Below are 23,440 nucleotides of genomic sequence, written 5' to 3'. Positions count from 1 at the left end.
TCGTCAGGAGGCAGTTTCGACAAGCCCAATTCTTCTGTTAGCGCTGCCTAAACCAGAACCAACAAACCCTACTAGTGAGGAGGGTATATGACGTAATAGCCAGAGCTGCCAACGTCGGACCTGGAGAACCATGTTTGAATGTCAACGTTGGCTCAACATCCTGTTATTCTGGACAAATCACTTAATCTTCCTGTGCCCATGTCCTTTACTGGAGCTTAAGCACCGTTGTTGATCACAGGCAACCACAGGCTCAAATTAAGCACTGCTGGGATGTAGGTGGAAAATCAGGTGGTGGTTCATGTAGGCAGGTCCTTGTCCATGGAGGGCTTTGTAGGTGTGGCTCAGGGGCTTGAATTCCTACCTTTTCAGGTTGGGGAGCCAGTGGAGGTTTTATAGGTGCTGGGTGATATGGATCCCCTTTGGCAGGTTGAGGATCAGTCTGGCTGCTGCGTTCTAGATTGTCTGGAGCCTTCTCATGAGTTCAGTGGTGGTGCCTGCATAGAGTGCATTGCCATAGGCCAACTGGCTGGTGATGAGGGCCTGCTTCACAGTTTTCCTGGTGCTGATGGGGAGCCACTTGAAGACTTTGTGGAGCATGTGGAGAGTGTGGAAACAGGTTGAGGAGAATCCTTTGACCTGTGGTTTCATAGAGAGTTCGCTGTCCAGGATGATGCCGAGGTTGCAGGCATGGTCTTTCTAAGTGGGGTAAGTCTGAGTTCTGATGGCCCCAGGAGTCATTCCAGAGGGAGGTGTGTCTGCCGAAGATCAGTACTTCCGTTTTGTCTGTGTTGAGTTTCAGGAAGTTGTTCTCCATCCAGGCTGAGATGTTCTTCATACAGTTGTAGAAGTGGTCTTTGTCGTGGTGGGTTTTAGTGAGAACGAGAGGATGATCTGGGTGTCATTGACATAGGAGACAATGTCGATGTTGTGCGTTTGCTCACTTTGCCACTGGATTCAAACTTGCCTGGCTGATGAGCGGTGTTACCCGGAAACCAATCCTAGGATGCTTGAATCGGGTCCAGGGAAGACATGGCTTGGCAGTTCGGTCAGTGGACTGTTCCCATGAGGCACAGGGTCAGACTGATTTGCATGTGGCTGGGTCTGATCTGGGGTGGTGAAGTGAGAACGATGATGTATTCAACCCAGATCTGTGACTTGGGGTGAGTGTCTGAAACGTATCAGCGCTCCACCCATCATCTCCTTGTGTTTGTGTGTGTTCTGACGATGTCTGCGGGTGGTGCCATATAGATGTTGGAGAGGGTTGGGCTGAGGGATGAGCCTTGAAGGACGCTGCATATGGTGTGCTTGGTTTGAGAGGTGAAGGGAGGGAGACGGGTTCTCTAGGTGCACCCTATGAGAAAGGATAGCATCCATTTGAGCAATCATCTGTGATTCAATGAATGTATTGTCAGAGACGGTGTTGAAGTTTTGTGCCAAGCTACCAAAGGAATGAGCACAGGTTAATTTGGGGTTTGCTTTTGACTTTACCCTGACAAGGATTGTGGTTCCAGCTTGAGTAGGGTTTCACCACTCCACAACGAGTAGCCCACATCTTAAAGTGGCATTCATGTCTGTGAGGATTCCATAGACATGTTGGTATGGATGCCTAGAAATCAGTATGAAATGTACCTTACCCAAGAAATGCATTCATCTCAGATGGTCTTAGACCATTCTACCACTTCCAATCGCAAAAGTTAGTGGCATGTTGTTAAAGGAATGGTGAGATCCCAGAATGTAGCAAAAAGAAAACCAAGATATGCTGCTGGGTGTGCTGTCTCATTTATAAAAACAAAATATCTTTGTTAGTTAGTGGCAGGGAAACTATGTCATACCCCTGTATGTGCCACTGTTGTGTTCACCATATCCCACAAACAACTTTTTATATAGAGATTCAAGCACAAAGGTGCATATATAATTTCTGTGAATAGATAGGCATGAGTGAGATATTCTTACTGTTGGTTTTAGAAATATGAGTTTGAGCTCATTGAAGCTTTAAAATATGGAGATTTAGCTATAAACTCAAATGACATGCTCTAGCTCTTAGCAGAACATTGATGCCACCGATAATGAGTAACTGCCCCACTGGCCTCTGAAAGAAGTACGAACGACTTCATATACCAGTTAAAATGATACATGTCCCTATAATTATCCATATCCAGGTATGGCTCAGTGCAACATAAGTTGTATTTGTAATCACGCGTTCACCACTTGGGGCATTGAGGCCCTGAATAAGAGATGGTTATTGGTGCCCAACTCAAAGGTCTTCACTTTATGGCCCTCATATTGATGAAAGGTGTGAGAAAATGCCATCTTTCTTGCATGGTATGCCCCCACTTTTTGCTGAATTGCTGATGTACTTTGACAGAGTGTGCCCCGGGCTCCTGCTAATCAGGTGCCCAGGGCCTGTGTTCCTTCCCTAAAACTGTATTGAAACTTAAACCCAATTGGCATCTCTGGCCACAGGTAAGCCCCTGGTGAATGGTACCCTAGGTACCCAGGGCACTGTGACCAGGGAAGACCCCTAAGGGCTGCAGCACTTATTGTGCCACCCTCAGGGGCACTGTACCCTGACACACACACACTGCCTTTGCAGGCTGAGTGTCTTGGTGCAGAACTAAACAGAGAGTCGACATGTCAAGTCAAGTCAAGTCATAACATTTATATAGCGCACTACATACCCAGAGGGTTTCAAGGCGCTTAGGAAGGGGAGGAGGATTATTTGTCAAATATCCACGTTTTAAGCTGCTTTCTGAACGCTAGGTGATTCTGGGTGAGGCGAAGGTAAGCGGGGAGTGAGTTCCATGTTTTGGCAGCCAGGTATGAGAAGGATCTGCCTCCCATGGTGGTCTTGTTGATGCGAGGTACAGTGGCGAAGGCTAGGCTGGAAGAGCGAAGTTGTCGGGAGGGGGTGTAAAAGGACAGTCGAGAGTTGAGGCAATCTGGTCCGATGTCGTAGAGTGATTTGTGTGCGTGGGTAAGCAGTCGGAAAGTAATCCTCTTATTGACGGGTAGCCAGTGGAGGTCTTTAAGGTGACCAGAGATGTGTTCGTTGCGTGGGATGTCTAATATGAGCCTGGCTGAGGCGTTTTGGATTCGTTGTAGTTTCTTCTGGAGTTTAGCGGTGGTACCTGCGTAAAGGGTGTTTCCGTAGTCCAGTCGGCTCGTGACTAGAGCGTGGGTGACTGTTTTCCTTGTTTCGGAGGGGATCCAGCGAAATGTTTTTCTGAGCATGCGAAGAATGTTAAAGCAGGAAGAGGATACGGCGCTGACTTGTTTGTTCATTGAGAGTGAAGAATCCAGGATGACGCCAAGGTTCCGTGCGTGGTCTGTCGGGATGGGTGCATTTCCGAGGGCTTCCGGCCACCAGGAGTCGTCCCATGCAGAGGGGGATTTACCTAAGATGAGGACTTCTGTTTTGTCTGAGTTCAGTTTCAGACGGCTTTGTTTCATCCATTCGGCGACTTCTTTCATTCCTTCGTGTAGGTAGGTTTTGGCGGTGCTGGGGTCCTTGGTGAGAGATAGGATCAGTTGAGTGTCATCCGCGTAAGAGATGATGTTGAGGTTGTGTTGGCGGGCGATGGCCGCGAGGGGGCTCATGTATACGTTGAAGAGGGTGGGACTGAGTGAGGATCCTTGTGGTACGCCGCAGATGACTTCGGTGGCCTCGGACTTGAAAGGTGGGAGGCGGACTCTCTGGGTTCTTCCGGTGAGGAACGAAGTGATCCATTCCAGTGCCTTTCCTTGGATTCCGATGTTTCTGAGGCGTTGTAAAAGGGTGCTGTGGCAGACTGTGTCGAAGGCTGCAGAGAGGTCGAGGAGGATGAGGGCGACTGTGTCTCCATTGTCCAGCAGAGTTCGAATGTCGTCTGTTGCTGCGATGAGGGCGGTCTCAGTGCTGTGTTTGGCTCGGAAGCCAGATTGTGAGGGGTCGAGGGATTTGTTGGCTTCGAGGAAGGCGGCGAGTTGTTTGTTGGCGGCTTTCTCGATGACTTTGGCCGGGAATGGAAGAAGCGAGATGGGGCGGTAGTTTTTGAGTTCGGTGGGGTCTGCTGTTGGTTTTTTCAGAAGGGCGGTGAGTTCAGCGTGTTTCCAGTCTTCTGGGAAGGTAGCGGAGTTGAAGGAGCAGTTGATGACGTCTCGGAGGTGCGGAGCTATGACGGAGTCTGCTTTGTTGAAGATGTGGTGAGGGCATGGGTCTGTGGGGGATCCAGAGTGGATGGAGTTCATCAGGCGGATGGTGTCCTCAGTGGAGATCGGCTTCCAGGCGTTAAGGGTGTTAACGGGGGGAAGATGGTCAGCTGATGGTAGGGTGGGTTGGCTTCCGGGTTGGTTGTCAAAGCTGTTGTGGATGTCAGCAATCTTGTTGTGGAAAAAAGAGGCTAGGGAATCGCAGAGGGTTTGAGAGGGGGTGATGTCGTTGGAGTTGGCCGAGGGGTTGGAAAATTCCTTGACGATGTTGAAAAGTTCCTTGCTATTGTGGGCGTTGTTGTCAAGTCGATCTTTGAATGCTGTTTTCTTGGCTTTTCGGATCAGTTGGTGGTGAGTACGGATGGCGCTTTTGAAGGCGTCCTTGTTGCTGGTGGATGGGTCTTTTTTCCAGGCCTTTTCAAGGGAGCGGCATAGTTTCTTGGACTTCTTGAGGTCGTCGTTGAACCATGCGGCCTTCTTGATGCCAAGTTTGTGTTGACGTTTTTTCAGTGGTGCTAAGGTGTCGGCGGTGTTGGATAACCAAAGGGTGAGGTTGGAGGCGGATTCGTTGGCGTTAGAAGAGAGGGCTGGGGAGGTTTGAAGGAGCGATGTGGAGATCTGTTCTGTGGTGATTTTGTTCCAGTTTCTTTGTAGAGTTGGTTGGAGGTGGATGATGGGTTTCGGCTTGTTGTAGGTGAAGTGAACGCAGCTGTGGTCAGTCCAGAGGAGATCCGTAGTGTGGCTGAAGGAGACATGGTTGCTGGAGGTGAAGATGGGGTCGAGAGTGTGACCTGCGATGTGGGTGGTGGAAGTGACCAGTTGTTTAAGTCCGAGGTTGTCGAGGTAGTCTAAGAGGGTGGCGGTGTTGCGGTCGTTGATCTTTTCAAGGTGAAAGTTGAGGTCTCCCAGAAGGATGTAGTCTTTGGAGGGGAGCGCGTGTGGGGTGATGAAGTCCGTGATGTCTTCACTGAATTTTGCGCGTGGTCCTGGTGGTCTGTAGAGGAGGGTGCCTCTGAGTGTGGTCTTGGGGTCGATGTGGATCTGGAAGTGAAGGTGTTCGGAGTTGGCGAGGTTGGCATCAGAGCTGGTTGAGATGCGGATTGTTTTCTTATGGACGATAGCGATTCCACCTCCTGTGTGGTCGGTGCGGTCCTTGCGTGTGATCTGGCACACATCCCTGTGTGCCATGCCCACAAGCACACTGCCCTGGCATACATCAGTCACCCCTCTAGCTGGGTGAACTATGCCAGTGGTGTGGGCACTGGTACATGAGCCCTGTGCCCTAACAGTACACAGGGCCATTCCTTGGCACTGTAAGTGCAGTGATCCCATTAAGAGTATGTGGTGCTGGGAGGTTTTCATTACAAACTTCACAGAACCATAATGGCTACACTGAACGCTGAGAAGTTTTGTATCAAACTTTTCAGCACATTAAACCCACACTGATGCCAGTGTGGAATTTAATGTAACTACAGAGGGCATCTTAGAGATGCCCCCTGAAAGAGATGCCCCCTGAAAACCTAACCAACTCCCAGTCTCCTGATTGCGTGGCTACCGAGGCTGCCACCACCAGACATGTTTCTGGACACCTGGGTCGAGAGCTTGCTGCTCCCAGGGGGCCAGAAACAATGCACATCCTGGGACGAATTGCCAAGCCTTCTACCCCCGGATGGGCAGGGGAAGCTTCAAAGGCATGCCGCCTTTTGTGAGCTTCCCCAGGCCAATTGCTGCACTCAGCAACTGGCCCCCTCCGGTTCTGACCCCTACTCTGGCGGGAAGACAGGCGGGAAACCCTAAGTGAGGAAAGGGGGTTTGCCAGACTCTGCCAACCCCACCCCTCAGGTGGGAGAGGTGAGATGAAGCACAACTCCAGGATCCAGCCATCTTGAGGATGGGTAGCCCTCCCAATCAGAGATAGGCTCCTGCCCCCCTCCCACAGGAGAGGTGCAGGGTAGGGGGTGTACACACCCCAGGACAGTGACCTATTGGTCCCTGCCCTTACCCTACCTGTAACACCCCTAAATTTAGTATTTAGGGGCACCCTGAACCTTCCTTCTTCAGATCCCGATTTGAAAACAAGAAAGAAGAACAAGAAGAATGACGACCTGCCGTGCAGCTGCTAACTCCCATGAGCATTTGTTCTGCTCAAACAGCAACGCCCCTGGTGCCAGTCAGGAACCACGAATCCAGCACACCGCGGAGCCCGGCCTGTGCCTGAGTGACCAAAGACCACGAGGACATCCCTCGTGCAATTGTGACCACGAATCCAGTGCCCAAGGCCCCTCCTTGACGACCCTGACGACTCCTGAAGCCTCACAACAAGGGACCTCTCCAACCGCGACCAGCTGAGGGTAAGATTTTCCAACGTCAAAAGACATCCCTGCACCCGGCGCCCCGTGGCCCCCTGTGCCCAACTCCTGGGTGTCTACCTATCCTCCAAGATCCCAACTTACCTCTCGAAGTGGTGGTCGCACCTGAAGAATCTCCGTCCCTGAGCCTGCATCCCTTGCTCAACTTCCAGCTTTCCGATTGAATAGTATTGAGCGCCCAATGGCTCAAAAGCACCCTTCACCCAGCCTCTGAGTGCTCCTGGGAGTGCAACCTCTGTCCTAATCTACTTCCCCATTTGCCCTGAGCAAGTGACCAGGAGCCCAGCTCCCACAGCCGCGTGGCCAGCTTGCCAGCAGCCAACAACCAAAGGCCCCCTGCCTCCCATAGGCTAACCTTTGGCCTAACTCTCTCTGCACCCGGCTGCCCCTGTGCTGCTGAGGATGTAACAACTGCACCTACCTGACCATGGGAGACCTCTGAGTCTATGCCCAGAACCTTAACTCTGCCAGTCGAGTACTTACCCAAAAACGGATAACTCACTTTTCTTCCATAGGGTAACATTCATCTAAAATCAGCCAAATCACAAAAAAGAAAATACTCACCTGTTATCAGGAGAGATCCTAGTGCTGGATCTTGGTGCCCAGCACTTACCCTGAAAAGTAATTATACTGTACTTATCGGTAACTTGAATTTCCTTCCATAGGGTAATATTGCCTGTTTTTTGCTGAAAATGTTTCGAAGTGTCGATTTTTGGAATGTACAAATATTCCTTAAATACAGCACTAGGATCTCTCCTGATAACAGGTGAGTATTGTCTTTTTTGTGATTTGGCTGATTTTAGATGAATATATTAAAGTTTCAAATGCTTTACTCTGTCCTCTGATAATGCCTTACTGCTCGACAGAGCTACCACTTTAGAGAGTAAGGTTCTATCTAACTTTAGCCTCTGCCAAACCTCTGGTGACTGTGGACACTGTGCACACTGTACCTTACTTTGGTCCAGTATATACAGAACCACTTTCTTACAAAAGGGTCACTGGACCCAACAGGATATGAGCCAGCGTCCATGAAGTCAAAGACATATCCCTGGAGTGGACTCATTAATCCAAGGAGCCACCAGACCCAGCGTCAGTATGAAGCAAAGAAGCCTATGTGTGTAAGTCTGTGAGACAATTCTTGAGAGTGTCTATATTTCATTTACTTGTGAAAGGTCCTGGTGAGATGAAATTAAGGGTAATACAAAAAGTGTGAGGATCCATATTGTCTTTCTTGGGCAGAGGATCAGGTGTTCAAGTTCAAGTCACATTAGACACTATTGTACTCTGGGATGGCTGCCAGATTAAAACACGCATGTTAGGAACCCCCCATAAATGACAGCAAAGTAGGAGAAACACAAAGCATGAAAAATAAATAGAAACCATGCTGACTGAGATAAACATAAGGCACCTACCCTATATTTTACTTAAGGATCTATGCAAAACAATATATATATTTGGGCATGTTACATACAATGAATGATCTGCATACATTCACAGCATGAAAAGATAGATTGCAATTTAATTATTCCAATAGATTGAAAGTACACATGTGGAGCAAACCAAAATGTCATTAAACAAATTAAACGACTTCATCTGATGCTACCATGAATAGTCAAAACACATATAAAATCGTCTCTCACTAAAATGAAAACATACAAGCACACATGCAAACATATACATAAATAAAAATATGTCCTCTGGGCTTTCATTCTATTCAAAGATGTATCGCTATTGACAAAGATCCAGTAGCTATAATGAAATGCGTCAGCATACGTTTCGGTGGTTTCATTTGTTTAGGGGCACCTTCCTCAGGACCAAATACACATGAAAACAGATTTTAATAAATATAGGGTTGGGGGCTCCATGCCATGCTCTTATAACTAATAATTATAATACAGTTGTTAATCGACCAGGCTTGTTTCAGCGTTAACAATTACCTCATTGAAATGCATTGGTGGCATTCAATTAAAATATAACCCTCCGAATGTTCAAATGGGTTGAAGCCTTTATACCTCACAGATGTGTTGCGTTTGTATAGTTAAATGATGTTGGTGATGAAATGTCATGCATATGCAGACACCATGCAGGCTCTGGTGCAGAGTGATGGATGGAAACCAAGGTAAGCAAGTTTGCACCACACCATTTTAATAGTTTTGGTGGTCACATGATCCTATATTTATGGCAGAGAGGGGTTATTTCTCCTCCTGTTCTCTGTTTGATACCATTGGTTTCCTCTCAAACTTCACCATAGATTTAAAACCAAAGGCAAAGGGTGATGACGTCCAAATAAATGATTTGATGCATTGTCTAAAATGTGAACTTAGAGGCGCCTTACCATCACAGCGGCAGCTGATCCTTTCCTCAGCTTTTTAGCTACAGCAAAAGGCTCGATCCACACGCAGCCTGACACAACCTCAAACAACTTCTCCACCATCTGATGAGGAAGAGAGATGAGAAAAACCAACCTTAACAAACTTGAATAAACACATTGTTGGATAAAATACAATACAACACATTTAGTAAAATTGCTCAGTGGAATAAAGAAATGGGCAGATTAATGGTACATTTATTACAATTGGAAGAAACAAAAAAGAAAAGATGGCTGATGAACTGAGATATGAGGGACAGAGAAAGAGCTACAGTAGATGTGCCATACCCTTAGACATGGCTTGGCAGTTCGGGCTGGACTGTTCCCATGAGGCACAGGGTCAGACTGATTTGCATATGGCCATGTCTGAACTGGGGTGGCGGAGTGAGCTAAAGAATGATGATTGACTAAACCCAGATCAGTTGACTGGGGGTGAGTGCTTGCAATGTTCAACTCTCCGTCCATCATCCCCTTTGGTTTTGCTTTGTTTTTCTTGGTTATCTGATCTTTACCAATACTTGATCTATTACATTGATGTCAAATGTTCAATCTTGACAGCTTGCACTGGCCGGGTTTTTGTTGCTTTGCTGTCTTCTTTAGGTGACATCATCATCAGGTGGGATCTGAGGCCATGTATGGTGATGATGGTGTTGGCAACTGCCCTGCCTGTTCAGAGTTCAGCGGGAAGATGCTCTGTGGCCTGATGAGTAGTGTTGTGGTATTCCCTCAGGAATTAGCATATGGGCCGTTCAGAGTTCTGTCCATACCATAAATTATGCGAAGAACCACGCTTAAAGTCCACATGAAAGTTCTGGCTTCATCGTTGATGTAGACCCACCAGGGAGTGATCTGAACATGGTTAATGTTAAGCGAAGTTAAGTAATCTGCCAGCTCTGAGATTTGAAAAGGAGTCCCATTATCAGTTTGTAGCAACTTGTAGGATGGAATGATTCTCATACCAGATGTGGATCATACAATCTGAGCTTCCAAACACTTGGAAAAATCATCAATAAAAACTAGGACATGTTTCCCCTCAGGAACAGACCCCATGTCATCACTGGCTTGAACCCAGAGAGGAGGTGAAATATCCTCAGCGATGGCAGGAGACGGAGCATCAGGTGGCTGCCTGGCACAGTAGGCATTGCTTTATCACCATTTCTGTCATGTACTCAAGTTGGGGAAATCATACTTTGCCGCTCAGCCTGCTAGTGGCTTTCACTACTCCCTGGTGACCAGCCTGGGACAATGAGAGAAGACGATTATTGCGAGATGATGTAATTACCAGGAGTCTGTGTTCAGGAGTAACCCCGTTGGTGTTACAGCAAGTAAATTTCTCAGTTGGGGCAAACATGTTAAAGTCTGGTGAGCCTCCATGGTGCCGCTTGATTGGTCTTGTATGGCAGCGTTCCATTACACTTGGCGGGTGGCTTGGATTGCATCTATTGGTGGTCATCAGCTGGGGTAACTTGTAGCCATCTGAATATCATACAGCAACATTGGTGGAAGATACAAGCCCTCTACCACCAACCAGACCTCTTCGTCACCTCAGCCACAGTGCACCTCTGTCAGTCACAGGTTAAGGGTGTCAGGAGAGATGGTACTCAGGGTTTTCAAAACCCAGCTGGTATCTGACTGTGAATGAGTGTTCCTGAATTGTAGAATGCATTTGTTGAGTTGTGGAAGGGTTGCATGATGACCTCCAAGAGTGATGTGTCACCAGACTGTGATCAGTTGACAATAAGAGGGATAGTGAAGGGAGGGGAAGGAGCCCAAGAGGTAGGCAGGACCAAGACGGGTCTGAAGTGTGTGAAACAGAAAAGAATAAGAAGCTATCAGTCCTGGTTGGTTTGGTAACGCCCGAAGATGCAGGATCCGAACCAGGAGATAAGCGCTTAGTGATGGACGAGAAAGAACGGTGCCACTAACACATGAAGAAAGGCACATGAGGGAAAAGGAAACACTATGGTGTGAGGTGGGAAGGGTGGCTCAATGGAGAGGAAAGCACCAATAGTTGTCATCTCACCTCAGGAATAACATCTGGTGAGGAACAGGCAGGAAGCAGAGCTTCAAGAAGGTGTAGCATCAACATCCGGCAGCGGAGGGTCTGAATCACTGGTGCCCCTGAAGCAATGGAAGGAAGAAATGTGAAGGGTTCTGTGAGGAATTACTACCCCTCTAGCACTATCACCCTACACGCGCTATGAATTATCCACTGAAACAGAAGTAGGAAAAAGGGTTAGGGTAAGAATCGCCCACAGGTACTCTGTATGCAGAGATCCCCTGTACGGCAAGCTTTAAACTGTTCTCACATGTGAAGCCTAATGAGCAAATGCCATGACATTTCAGAGTGTGATATTATTTAACTAGCACAAGCCCTTTTGCATGATTTTTCACTTTCAAAATCTTTAATTAATTAACAACAAAGAAAGAAAATAAAGCAATGGCTAGAACGATAGTGAAACAAGACAAATACCATGCAAAACATGAGCTTCCAGGTAGTAAACTGTGACTTACACACAACTCATAGCATATGATTTACAAAATATATTGATATATATGTATAGATATATCTATCTATACATATATCTATCTATAGATAGATAGATAGATAGATAGATAGATAGATAGATAGATGTATATACATAGGGTCAAATACCATGAAATGGCTATAATCAAAGTAGAGGAAGGTGTCCAGAAAGACTGTTCATTGATAAGTCTCTGCTTAATATTGATTATAGGTTGCTATACTGATCACCTAGAGGATTGAGGCATGATAAACCTTGTGAGTGAAAGGTAAAAAAGCACAGAGTCAGTGAGAAAAGTACAAAAGATAAAGAAGGGGGAGGAGACAGACATTTCCTCTCTATCTTAAGTGTGCCCTAGGACCTAGGTGATCATGGTCGAGTAGAAGATAAGGTTCTGAGCATGATTTAAGCAAGAGGTTAATCTAGTGTCGTCATTTCACATCTTTGCCTTCAGAATCTTGTTTGGGCTGTTGTATAGTTTGCGGAGTCGGGATCAACTTTATCATAAACTTTGCATTCTAAATTCAGGGATAAAATTGGGCAAAAGCTTTAAAGTTCTAATGGATCTTTTCCTTCCTTAGGTATTAACACGTAGGAAGCCTGCCCGGCTAACACCGTAGCTTTGGAGATATGAGAAATGGTCATAGTGGGAGCATCAATACTGATCTGAACATTTTAAAAGCTGAGGATCTGCTTGGTTGGGTAGATCTGGAGGAATATTTATACATCAGAGTATATCTGGTCTGTTGGCGGTGTGTTTATTAAGTCTCTTCACAGTTTCAAACTTTATGGGCGATTTCATTTGCTCAATGATTTAACATAATGACTAAATCATAGAATGAGTTAATATAAACCCTTTCTTGACGTTTATTTAGGAAACTAGTCTAAATTTATAAACTATCAGTTTTTTGTGAGTTATAATTTTACCATCTTTGAACTTAACAGCGCTTATAAAGGGCTTGATTTTCTAAGTTTTAAGGCAGTTCTCAAGCAAACATATAGTTCATCTTGACTCAAAAGCTCTGCAATCATTCAATCTTCCTTTGAGACCCTGGGCCCTTCTACTATGGTCCCACTAGGATTACCACGTGCCCTGCAAGGCACACACACCCAAGAACCACCTACACATGCACTTTCTCTACCTGGACTGAACTAAGGGTGGGTTAGTAAACCTGCACGACTGGGGTAGGGGAGTACGGTCACTTGCCCAATGCGAATAGGTACAAACTAGCAGAAATGATCACGCCCAGCAGCTTGGCACCAACAACTTTCATTACTCTGTCAAGTACTATAGAGTTATGTATGTACATATTACATTTCAATTCGAAGTATATTATATTAAAAACTGCAAGACTATTATCCACCGTTCCTGTAGTTGTATGAACATTGTAGTTCATGAGGTTCCTTTTTTTTTTGCGAGTTTGTACTGTATGTAGAGCTTTTTATCTCTGTATCTCCCTAATCTTTTTTACTTTTGTAAGAATTTAGTATCTTTTTAATACTGTACTGAATTCTTCTAAATATTCCCATTTTTTTCTTGCAAATGTGTAAATATGTCTTTGTATGGTTCTTAACCGATAATAAAAGCTTTTGACTGACTGACTGATTATATTTTGATCCATGAGAGACCAATGGCCAAACAATTTAAATAAAGTCAAGTAAACTTTTGTGAGCAAAAAATGGGAAAAGTGAAGAAACTGGGGAGGACACTGAGATTTGAGGTCTCTTACACATAAGACACCTCACTCTTCCGCTAATCCCTGCCTATCCACAGGTGGAGACACCAAATCATGTTTGTTTATCCCATAAATGCTTCCTCCGTTTGGTTTATCCTATATGCCTTGGTTTGAAGATTTGTTCCAAAGATGTGTACTGTGCCACGTGATGTCTGCTGATGCATTTGGTCCCAGCTATCCCAGCTCTCTGTAAGAACATCATCTTTGGTAGCAAGATACACTTTCTTCATGCATCAAACACAGAGGTGAGCAAACCTCCCCAAACTCCCCAGGAGAAGAATTCTGTTTCTTTCTCCACAACTGTACTTTGTTACTCATTCCTCTTGTACCTGATTTTTGCATACCTTCCACACAACACTTTTGCATATTTCACCACATCACTCTTGCACCTATCTCTCCCACACTTTTCACTCACTTCTGTTGCACACATTTTACACAACACTTATTCATGCTTCTCCTGGATGCCTTATGCACACCTCTCGCATTCTTCCACATTTTCTATCCCTGAGAGTACGGTGAGCTCACCTGAGGGGCGTCGCTCAGCCACCATGTTGACCAGAGGTTTGATCCACTTGAACACATCCATGTGTCCGTGCACTGCTTTCACTGAGACGACACGACGGACAAACACCAAGAAGTCGCCCAGCTGCGCTTCGGTGACGGGGCCTGAGGTGGGAACTGGTCTATCTGCAGTAAATAGACAGAAGCAAGGTTAAGCCAACAATTTGGCATGCCGATCGAAGGCTAGAAGAGGTGACTCCAATATGTGTATATGTACTGTGTAGTTATGACCTAGGTACCATATGAGATTCAATTGTTTGGTTTGCTAATAATTGTGGCGCTGTTTGACGAATCTTCACAAAACTCTCCCAAAAAATGTTCATCCACCTCAACTTCTTCTTGAAAGATTCAGGGTCATCTGTCAAGTGGTATTGAATTTATACCCATTTTGGCAGAAAGCTAGATCTTCACCCTGAAAGTGTGCTTTTTGCAATCTGACGTAAAACCGTTTAGTAGTTTTTATGAAAATAAGGGACAAAATGTATAGATATCTGTATGGCTGGGTTTGTGGGTGTTGTGCTGGAGTCCCGCAGGCAGACAACTCAAAATATTAGAGAAATCTGATTGACCAAGGGGGCATTTTTTTCTCCGTCAGTTGCCTCACTTCCACGAGTCTTGTGTGAGCTTGTGCTCTGATTGGCTGTCCGCAACATAAAGAGACATGTTGTGGCAGCCATTACAGGACACGGGATTTCCTTTCCCATGTCCTGAAAAAAAAACATAACGTAGCCTCAGGCCAAATAAAAAAAATGTTTTTATGGTTTGCATCCATCCTGCGGGAATCAGGCGGGTGTCCATTGAGAGTAAGGGGGTCAGGCTGGCTCTCCTGAGAGTCCTGCAGAATTGGAAAACCATTAAAAAACATAAGAGGGCATGGGTGTTTGTGGTGGGTTGGCTACAGACAGGGGGTTGACCTTGGGGCCAACCCACGCCATCCACGGCAAACGGACATGCGCAGGAGGGTGTGGCTGCTCACAGGGGGTTAGGTGCAGGCCATAGCCACATGGCCGTGCACGGTGGAGGTTGAGATAGTTGCATATGGTAATAAAATATTGCTTTACATTAAAATAAAACTAAACATTCACTGAAAAAGACAAAGGTTGAAGTGATGCTATAGTTAGGTCAAGTCAAGTCATGAAATTCACCAGCTATAGTTAAATGAAGTAACCATAATTCACACCCACACTACGCAGTGTTGTCTTCAATGATATAATTTCAGATATCATCAGAGATGCCATACTGCATGTCATGAGTGCTGTAACATGTGAGGGCATAAGAAGGGACAGGCAAGGGTGTAGTTATAGTTACTTCAGCTAACTGTAACTGGTGAATTTCAGTGCTTTTCTATTCAAAAATATTACGTGTAAATTGACATTTTCACCTAACTATACCTACTTACATTGGAAAATAACTTAGAAATTCAGTAAAAGGTTAAAGGGATGTTATAGTTAGGTTAAAATGTTGGTTCAAATGTAACAAAATATATATAAATTAAAAGGTTAAAGTGATGTTATACATGTGCATGGTGATAAAAAAAACGATGTGTATCTTATTAAATATGAGATTCTAAATAGTGTAGTTGGAGAATAATTGTTTACTTTTTGACATCAAAGTTACATCTGTTGTACTAATGTTGATAATAAGCATTCACAGAGCAAAAGTTTGTATTTTAACAATAAGCCCATGGGGAAAGCTTTTGTATACTATCAGTTTGGCTGGCCAGAGCAGTTTTTTCAGGTTTATGGAGCAATATTGTATTAAGAATCTAGCCTCCAATGTCCCAGGGCTCTATGGAATGTATATGGGCATATCCCAGTAAACGATCTGTAGAGTGTAGGCAGCAACCTCGCTGCTCTGGTTTTTTAATCAATTAAGAGGGAGGAATTCTGGGGGCTGATCGGGGAACCCTGGCCAGGCTGACATTGGTGCATGACGCGGGCACATGTAATCAAATGTATCTAGATGTGTAAGAGTCCAATCAATATCCCCTAAAATTATACAGCGTGAGGACTTTTCCATCTACAAACAGCCCCCCCCAGTCGCAGCAGGCCAGTATTCTGAAGCCTGAATGCAGCCAAACTCCTGTCCAAAGCGGGGGGTAGGTAGGCGGTGTTCAGGAGAGGGGTTTTTGGTGAGTCCAGCTCGAGGAGCCATGTGAAGTCGCCCCTTCTTTTATGTCTTTCTTGGGGTCTCGCAGGCAGGGAGGTCCCAGCCCCACCTCTTCTCCTTGCTCTGGACCACTGAAGTTTAGTCCATATTCTGATTTCTGCAAAGGTCTTTTACAAGCTTCAAAGATCGCGGATTCTGGCCTATAGGCTGGATGGTTATGATCACATTTGGGTCTCTGCACTGGCTGCTGGATAAGCGATGTGTGCTGGTCAACACCCTATGGGCCTGATTCACAATGGGATTCTGCACTCGTGGCGGAGGCCCGAAATGAGTATGTACCTTCTGTGAATACCAAAAGGAGTAAGTGCCTTCTGTGAATACCAAAATGAGTAAGTGCCTTCTGTGAATACCAAAAGGAGTAAGGGCCAGATGTAGGTAGCCAAATACCGGTCGGTAACGGCCGAATTCGGCCGTTACCGACCGGTATTTGGCTTTTGAGATGTAGGTGGTTCTGAATTTACAGAATCGGTATATTTACTGATTCGGTAAATTTACCACTTCGGTATTTTACCGAATCGGTAAATATACCGATTCTGTAAATCCATATGTAGGTGGGACTCTTCAGAGTCCCAAAGGCCCTACAAATTCGGTATTTTAACACCCAATCCAATTGGGTGTTAAAATACCGAATTCAGGTGTGCATGCACATGTGTGCATGCACACCTGGCCATGTGACAGACAGACATGCCCTTAGGGCATGTCTGTGTGCCACATGGCGCACATGCCTATTTTTGGGGTGCCAGAGGGTGTCAAAGTGACACCCCCTGCACCCTTGCTAAAATCGGTAATTACCGATTCTGTAATTACAGAATCGGTATTGCCCATTGATTCAATAGGAAATACCGATTCGGTATTTCCAGATTCGGTAAATACCGAATCCTAACGATTCGGTATTTCCACATCTGGAAATACCTACATCTCCCCCCTTCATATTTACCACTTCTTAAATACCGAATCGGTATGATTCGGTATTTAAGAAGTGGTAAATATGAATTACCTACATCGGGCCCTAAGTGCCTTCTGTGAATACCAAAATGAGTAAGTGCCTTCTGTGAATACCAAAAGGAGTAAGTGTCTTCTGTGAATACCAATATGGTAGTAAGTTTAGGAATTTGTCTTAAGTTAGTTCTGTGAATCGGGCCCACAGTGTGTGGGTGTCTCCCTACTAAGGATGAAATCTCCACAATCAGAATTTTCATTGCAGAGTTCCTGCCCTGAGTCTGGAGACTCCACCACAGCTGCCGGTCCCCGCCACAAGAGCAGAGGCCCTTTGTGAATCAGGTCCTCTGTTTGGTTTCTCAGTCCTAATACAGTTCAAGTCTGGTCTTTATACTCCATTTAAGAATTCACTATATTCTTGGCTGGTCGCTATATTTGGTGGTTCAATTTTTGTTTAGGGTCCAATGTGCCGCAGGACCGATGGAATTCCCAGAAAGTAATGAATTCCAGCTCTGGTATTGGTTATCTTTTGGTAGCGCCACATTTTATTATTATTATTATTATTATTAATTATTACTGTTTTTTGTATAGCGCAGAGCTACCCATGGGCGCCCAAGTGCTAGCGACTAGACAGAGAACAGTTACATTATTAAACTCTTATGTAGAATACTAAATAATTTTCCCACTGCTATATTCATCCTGTCACTTGACATTATGGACTTGTAGGGCCAACATGCCTTCAGGTGAATGAGAGCTTAAGATGCAAATATGTTTAAATAAATCTACCAACCAGAAGAGTCTCCTACCTTCGGTTGCATGCCCAGCTCCATCGGGTCCTGTCGTCACTGCGGGAGCTTCTCTCCTGGGGTGAAGGGACTCTGCTTGAGACACCTCCTTCAAGAGGTGGAGAAGCTGCAGATGAAGAGCCTCCAGTGTTTCCAGTACGACGGCGGCAGGAAGGATGTCCGCGCTGGAGCTGTCCAAGAATAGAAGATACGGGCAGAATAAGATTTATTTAATACGAGGATCACCTCTATGGAGTATAGGTACAGAGCAGCAGCCTTGGCGCTGAATTACATATCGATCACTCTGTCTACGTGCCACATCATAGACTAGGATCGCAGCACACCCAATGACACAAAATATTGCTTTGTCCTTATCGCAGCCACAAATTCAGACAGTTCGGGCCCGATTCACAGAACTAACTTAAGACAAAATCCTAAACTTACTACCATTTTGTTATTCACAGAAGACACTTACTCATTTCAGTATTCACAGAAGTTAGGAGTCCTAACTTTAGGACTCCTAAATGCCTTCTGTGAGTACCGAAAGTCTTAAAGTTAAGATTTTTCAAAGTTTAGGAGTATTAAAGTTAGGACTCCTAACGTCTGTGAATACCAAAATGAGTAAGTGCCTTCTGTGAATACCAAAATGGTAGTAAGTTTAGGATTTTGTCATAAGTTAGTTCTGTGAATCGGGCCCTTCGTGTCTGTGCTGGGGAGACCACATCAGCGAAGGACAGAACTGCATTCAAATTCGTGGCATCCTATTTCTGCGAAAGTGCTCCCAGGCTCATTTTAAGAGGGGGCGAGGATACCCTGCTGAGGGTGCCTGGGACCATTGGGCCGTGTTCATATGGTGCAGCCTTTAGGGGGGTGCATTGTCAGTGTGTTATCTCCCAACAGCTTCTTTGCTCCTGCGCCCACATCTGTAGTGAGAAACAGGTGCAAGTTTCAAAGCCATTCCTGTGGCTGTGGCCCCCATGCAAACAAGGCGACAACCCTGGGGGCCATGGCCGAGGACATTCTGCACCAACATGATCCTTGTTATAGAGAGGGCCGTGAAACTGTCTGTGACCTCTTCTGTAATAAGGCACATGTGCTAGTGAAAAGCCATTCCCGGGGTTATGCTCCATGCAAACAAGGCGACAACCCTGGAGGTCGCAGACACTTTCATAGCCCGCTCTATAACAGGGATAATGTTGGTGCACCAACGTGATCCCAATCATAGAGGGGGCCGTGCATGTGTCTGCAAATATCTGTAATAGCAATGTGCCCCCGAGAGAGCAAAAAGAAGATGCAAACTCCTACTACACCGCAGGGCACTATGAGTAGAGTGGCTGAGCTCCTTATGGGAATATGGCCCTTAGAAATCCAAGACTTTCCCTACTGTTGCCCCTTATGGGAATGTGATTTACTGAGGGCAGCCAATGAGAAGGACAAGTCAGAAGTCAGATTCAGGACAGTATGAAGCTAATGCAGGAAGAAGTGTTTGCAACAGAGGTTTATTGCTCCTCTGATCGAATAAGTAGTTAAGAATAGTATTAAATGTAGAAGCTTTATTGTTAAATTAATTACGACTGTTACAAAATGAAATACAGTGATAAAGTTTGTTAAAATAATGACAATGAGAACTTCTCAGGTTCATGAATCAGAATCGCAGTAAACAAGATGCAGGATAACATGTAAGAGAAAATTTAACAATTACTCTATCAAAGGCAATTGGAATTAAAATTCTGAGGTTGGAAAAAGTGCATTGTACAAGGGGAACCTGTGCAAATGGTGCTGTGAGTAAGCCGGAGATTCAAGTCCTGTCCAGTGTTTAAAGGGCCTGGTGCTTTAGCCCAGTCCATGGTGTGGACCAGCGGTCACTGCTGTTGAGCTGTACAGACTGGTAAAGTACTTTCTTTAAGGCCTGGTCAACTCCCTGTAGGTATTTTCTTGTTTGGGTGCTTGCTCAAGGTTCCCCAGAGTTTAAACATGCTATTATTGCTTGTCTGCAGTAGCGGACCTCAGCCTGGTGCTAGAAGACCCTCAACCAATGGTGGTGCGGATTTAGAGGGGCTTGCAGAGGCAGAAGGAGAGGGATTGTGTCTTCTTTTAGTTGGCCACACAACCTACAAGGAACATCTCCTACTGCCCTTAGCCATGGCGCTACATGTGTATTCGTAGGGTGGACACTAAGGTGACGTTTTAGGAAGGATCCCTTGATCCTGTTGCTGAAGGCTTCGCCCAAGTGTGGTTGTGGTTTGAGCAGTGTGTAACTATTTAGAACCATCCATGCGTGGGCGCGACTCTCCAGAGAAGCCGATGCCAGGGCTGGGGAGAGCTCTGCCAGGAATAGATTAAAAAGCATTGGGACCAAGACCCACCCCTGCTTAAGTTCCTGGGATGTTGAGTTAGTGCTAGAAAGATTAGCCCTGTTTCCCAGCTTTATTGTGACCCTGGTGTCTGGGTATAAGTTTTCAATTGCTCTTAGAAACATTTGCAGCGCACCCTGGTTCCTTAACTTGCTCCAGAGCATGTTTCGTAAGACACAGTAAAAGGCGGTGTTGTAATCTATGAAACATAGATAACTTGATTGCTTGGTTGGTTTTGAGGCTTCAAGCAACAGGGTCAGTGCCATGATGTTTGTCAGAGTGAACCCTGTCGGATTGGTCGAGATGATTGAAGTGGCGTTAGTCCAGTCAAGGAGTCGTACCAGTACTACGCATATGTAGTACTTTGTCTCATTATCAGTAAGGGCTATCAATCTGTAGCTTTTGGGCTTTGACTTGTCGTCGTCCTTAAAGATTGTTGAAATTATAGACCCTTCTAAGGAGGCTGGCATTGTAGCACTTGACAGAGCGTGGATGAAAAGAAGGCCCATGGATCTGGCCCATTTTGCTGGGTCGGTCTTATAGCTGGCCTGGGGAATTCCATTCAAGCATGGACCGCCTGTAAGTAATTATTTCTGATTATGTGGGAAAAAATAATCTTTTGCACACTAATCAGTCTGGTTTTAGGGCTAACTTTAGCATGGAAACTGCTCTGCTGGAGGTGACCAAATATATCAAAGAGAAGCTTGATCAGGGAGGTAGAGCCATTCTTATCGTATTGGGCCTGTCAGCGGCCTTCGACACGGTCCCCCATGATAGGCTACTGGATAGGATGAGGGAACTTGGATTAGGCGGATCAGCGCTAGACTGGTTGACTTCTTTTCTGAAAGATAGAAGTCAGGAAGTTTAGACTCCTCCCTTTGCATCTCCCTTACCAGGTTTGAAAGTGATGGTCCCACAGAGATCTGTATTGAGCCCCACTCTTTTCACTCTATATATGTCTCCCCTTGCATCACTGGCGGAAGCATATGGGGCAAAATAGTTTCATATGCTGATGACACCCAGCTAATTTTCACCTGTGATGAGGGAGCTGACTTGGAGGGTGATAACATTTGATTTTGCCTCACTAGGGTGTTCAATTAGCTCAGGAGGAACCATTTGAAATGCAACTCAGAGAAGTCACAGATTATCTTCTTTGGCACCCCCACCTCTGAAGAGTGGAGACATTGGTGGCCTTAGCATATGTCGGCTCGCTCTCGGCACAAGCCACAATAAAAAACCTAGGTATATATATATTGATAGTGCTCTCTTGATGAGATCACACGTCCAGTCAGTAGTTGGCTCTTGCTTTGGCCTTTTACGAATGTTGAGGAAATTCCTTCCATTACTTACATTGGATACCAGGAAAACCGTGGTCCAGCCACTGGTTCCTTTCAGACTGGACTATGCCAATGTCTTGTACTTAGGCCTCCCAGAGTGTCTTCACAATCGTCTTCAGGTGGGTCAAAATACTGCTGCAAGACTGGTACAGATGCTTATGCCCAGGACTCATATGTCCCTACACCTTAACCCCTTCTACGCGGGGCTAATTACCCCGTGGTGCGGGTGGGGGGCCGTGCACGCCGCTGCAATACTCATGACGAGTCCAGCTCGTCATGCTGCACAGTGGAGTTGTGCTCATGACGAGCTGGACTCGTCATGACTCCGCCCACTCCCATACAACGCCCACACAAGCGGGGAATTAGCTGCGCGTGGGCTGGCGGCGCCAGTTATGATGAGCTCAGCTCGTCATGAGCACAGCTCCACTGTGCCTCATGTCGAGCTGAGCTCGTCAAAGGAAGGAAGAAGTGGGGTTAAGGCTTTACACTGTCTTCCTATGAGAAAGAGGATCAGATTCAAGGCTCTGGTGCTGTTTTTCAAAGCTCTTCATGGCAGTGGCACTGGCTGTCTCAGAAAGAGAGTAAGCCATTACATGCCAGCCAGTAGCCTGAGGTCATCCTCCTTTGGCCTGGCGTGCGTTCCGAGAATTCGCAGAGCCGCGGCGGGAGGTAGCTCCTTTAGGTTCCTGGGAGCAAATGATCTGAACTTGCTCCCAGAATCCCTCAGAGCTGTTACTGACCTGGGGACCTTTAAGAAACTACTCAAAATACGGTTATTCTGTGGTTAGGGATGTCCTGGATTTGTTAGATGGACACTATTTAGTGCTGGGACACATCTTTGGTAAGTAGGTGTGCACTCTACAAATGCGCATCATTCATTCATTCACTCAAGTCTGCCTTTAGTTATCTGTCTTTTCACGGTGTCTTCGTCTAGCGTTTGTCCCTCTTCTCAACTGATGGACAAATGGTTGGGGGCCTTGCTCTCCTCCTGAGGCCACCTCTGGGCAGCCTAATATATCAACAAAATTTGTGGAGTTGTTAAAGTGAGTGGTGAGAAAAGAGGCCCAGCATTCTTCAGACAGGTTTGATCCCGAGTGTGACGGCGCTTTGTCTTTCAGGGTGTTAGTAGATCGCCAGAAGGCGTTGGTGTTGTGGTGCTTTACATCCTAAAAGAGCTTGGCTCAGAGGCGGTCTGAAATTTCCCTCTTTTTGGACGAGACAGCCCTTTTAGGTCCCTTTACTTGCTCCTGAGATCTGATGTGCTTGTTTCAATTTGAGGGAACTGTTATACTGCTCTCAGGGCTCTGTTGAGAATTTTTATATGACTGCTCGCACACTTGTCCTGACTGTTAGTGTTTGAGCTGTATGGGGTGTGGCTCTTGAAGCATATTGTTGGGAGAAGGATGTTTCCCAGTTGTTTAACAGAGTGTTCCTATCACTGTGACCTGCTTAAAGTGGTTTTCCGCTTCCTGTTTTAGATAGTCGGTGTTAGTTGCTGACCATTTTATCCTCCTTAGGTCGTGGGTGTAGGTTGATCCCGTAGGGTCTGCAGAGGGTGTGTTCATGGGCACCACAAATTTTTCCCCATTTTGAAGGACCGTGCTTGTTGTGGTAAAGTCAGAGAACTGAAAGTGTAGTCAATCAGGGAATAGCTGCAGGTGGAGTAGAAAGACATGGTGGGTGGAGAATCTTCTTGGAAGTGGCCGTTCGGGGTCCGTCGGTCCAGATGTTCCAGTTTGTTGAGCAGGGTACGACCCCTTTGGTTCCCCCCACCCAGCTCTGTCAGAGTCTGTGTTGGTATGTCCCCAATGGGGCTCTCGTGCCTCTATGATCTCAGTAGATGGTGAATAGCCTAATAGATACATTGTGAAGTTACCTGTGGCTATGATCAGGAGGTGTGAGGAGGATGCCCCAAGATTGAGGAGGCTGACGCACAGCTTTGTTAGGGTGTCTGCATGATCTTTACAGTTTGTCAGTGCATCGAGAAGCCTGAGGGGTATATTAGCAAGGACAATATCGCCACTTTAGCGGAACTTTTTCCCGCTAAAGCGGCGATAATTTTATCGCCCTATTAGCAAGCTGTCGCTAACAGCAGTTAGCGACAGGTTT

This window comes from Lissotriton helveticus, chromosome 2_1, assembly GCF_964261635.1.
Source record: "Lissotriton helveticus chromosome 2_1, aLisHel1.1, whole genome shotgun sequence".
Lineage (NCBI taxonomy): Eukaryota > Metazoa > Chordata > Amphibia > Caudata > Salamandridae > Lissotriton > Lissotriton helveticus.
This window is presented reverse-complemented; position numbering follows the sequence as displayed.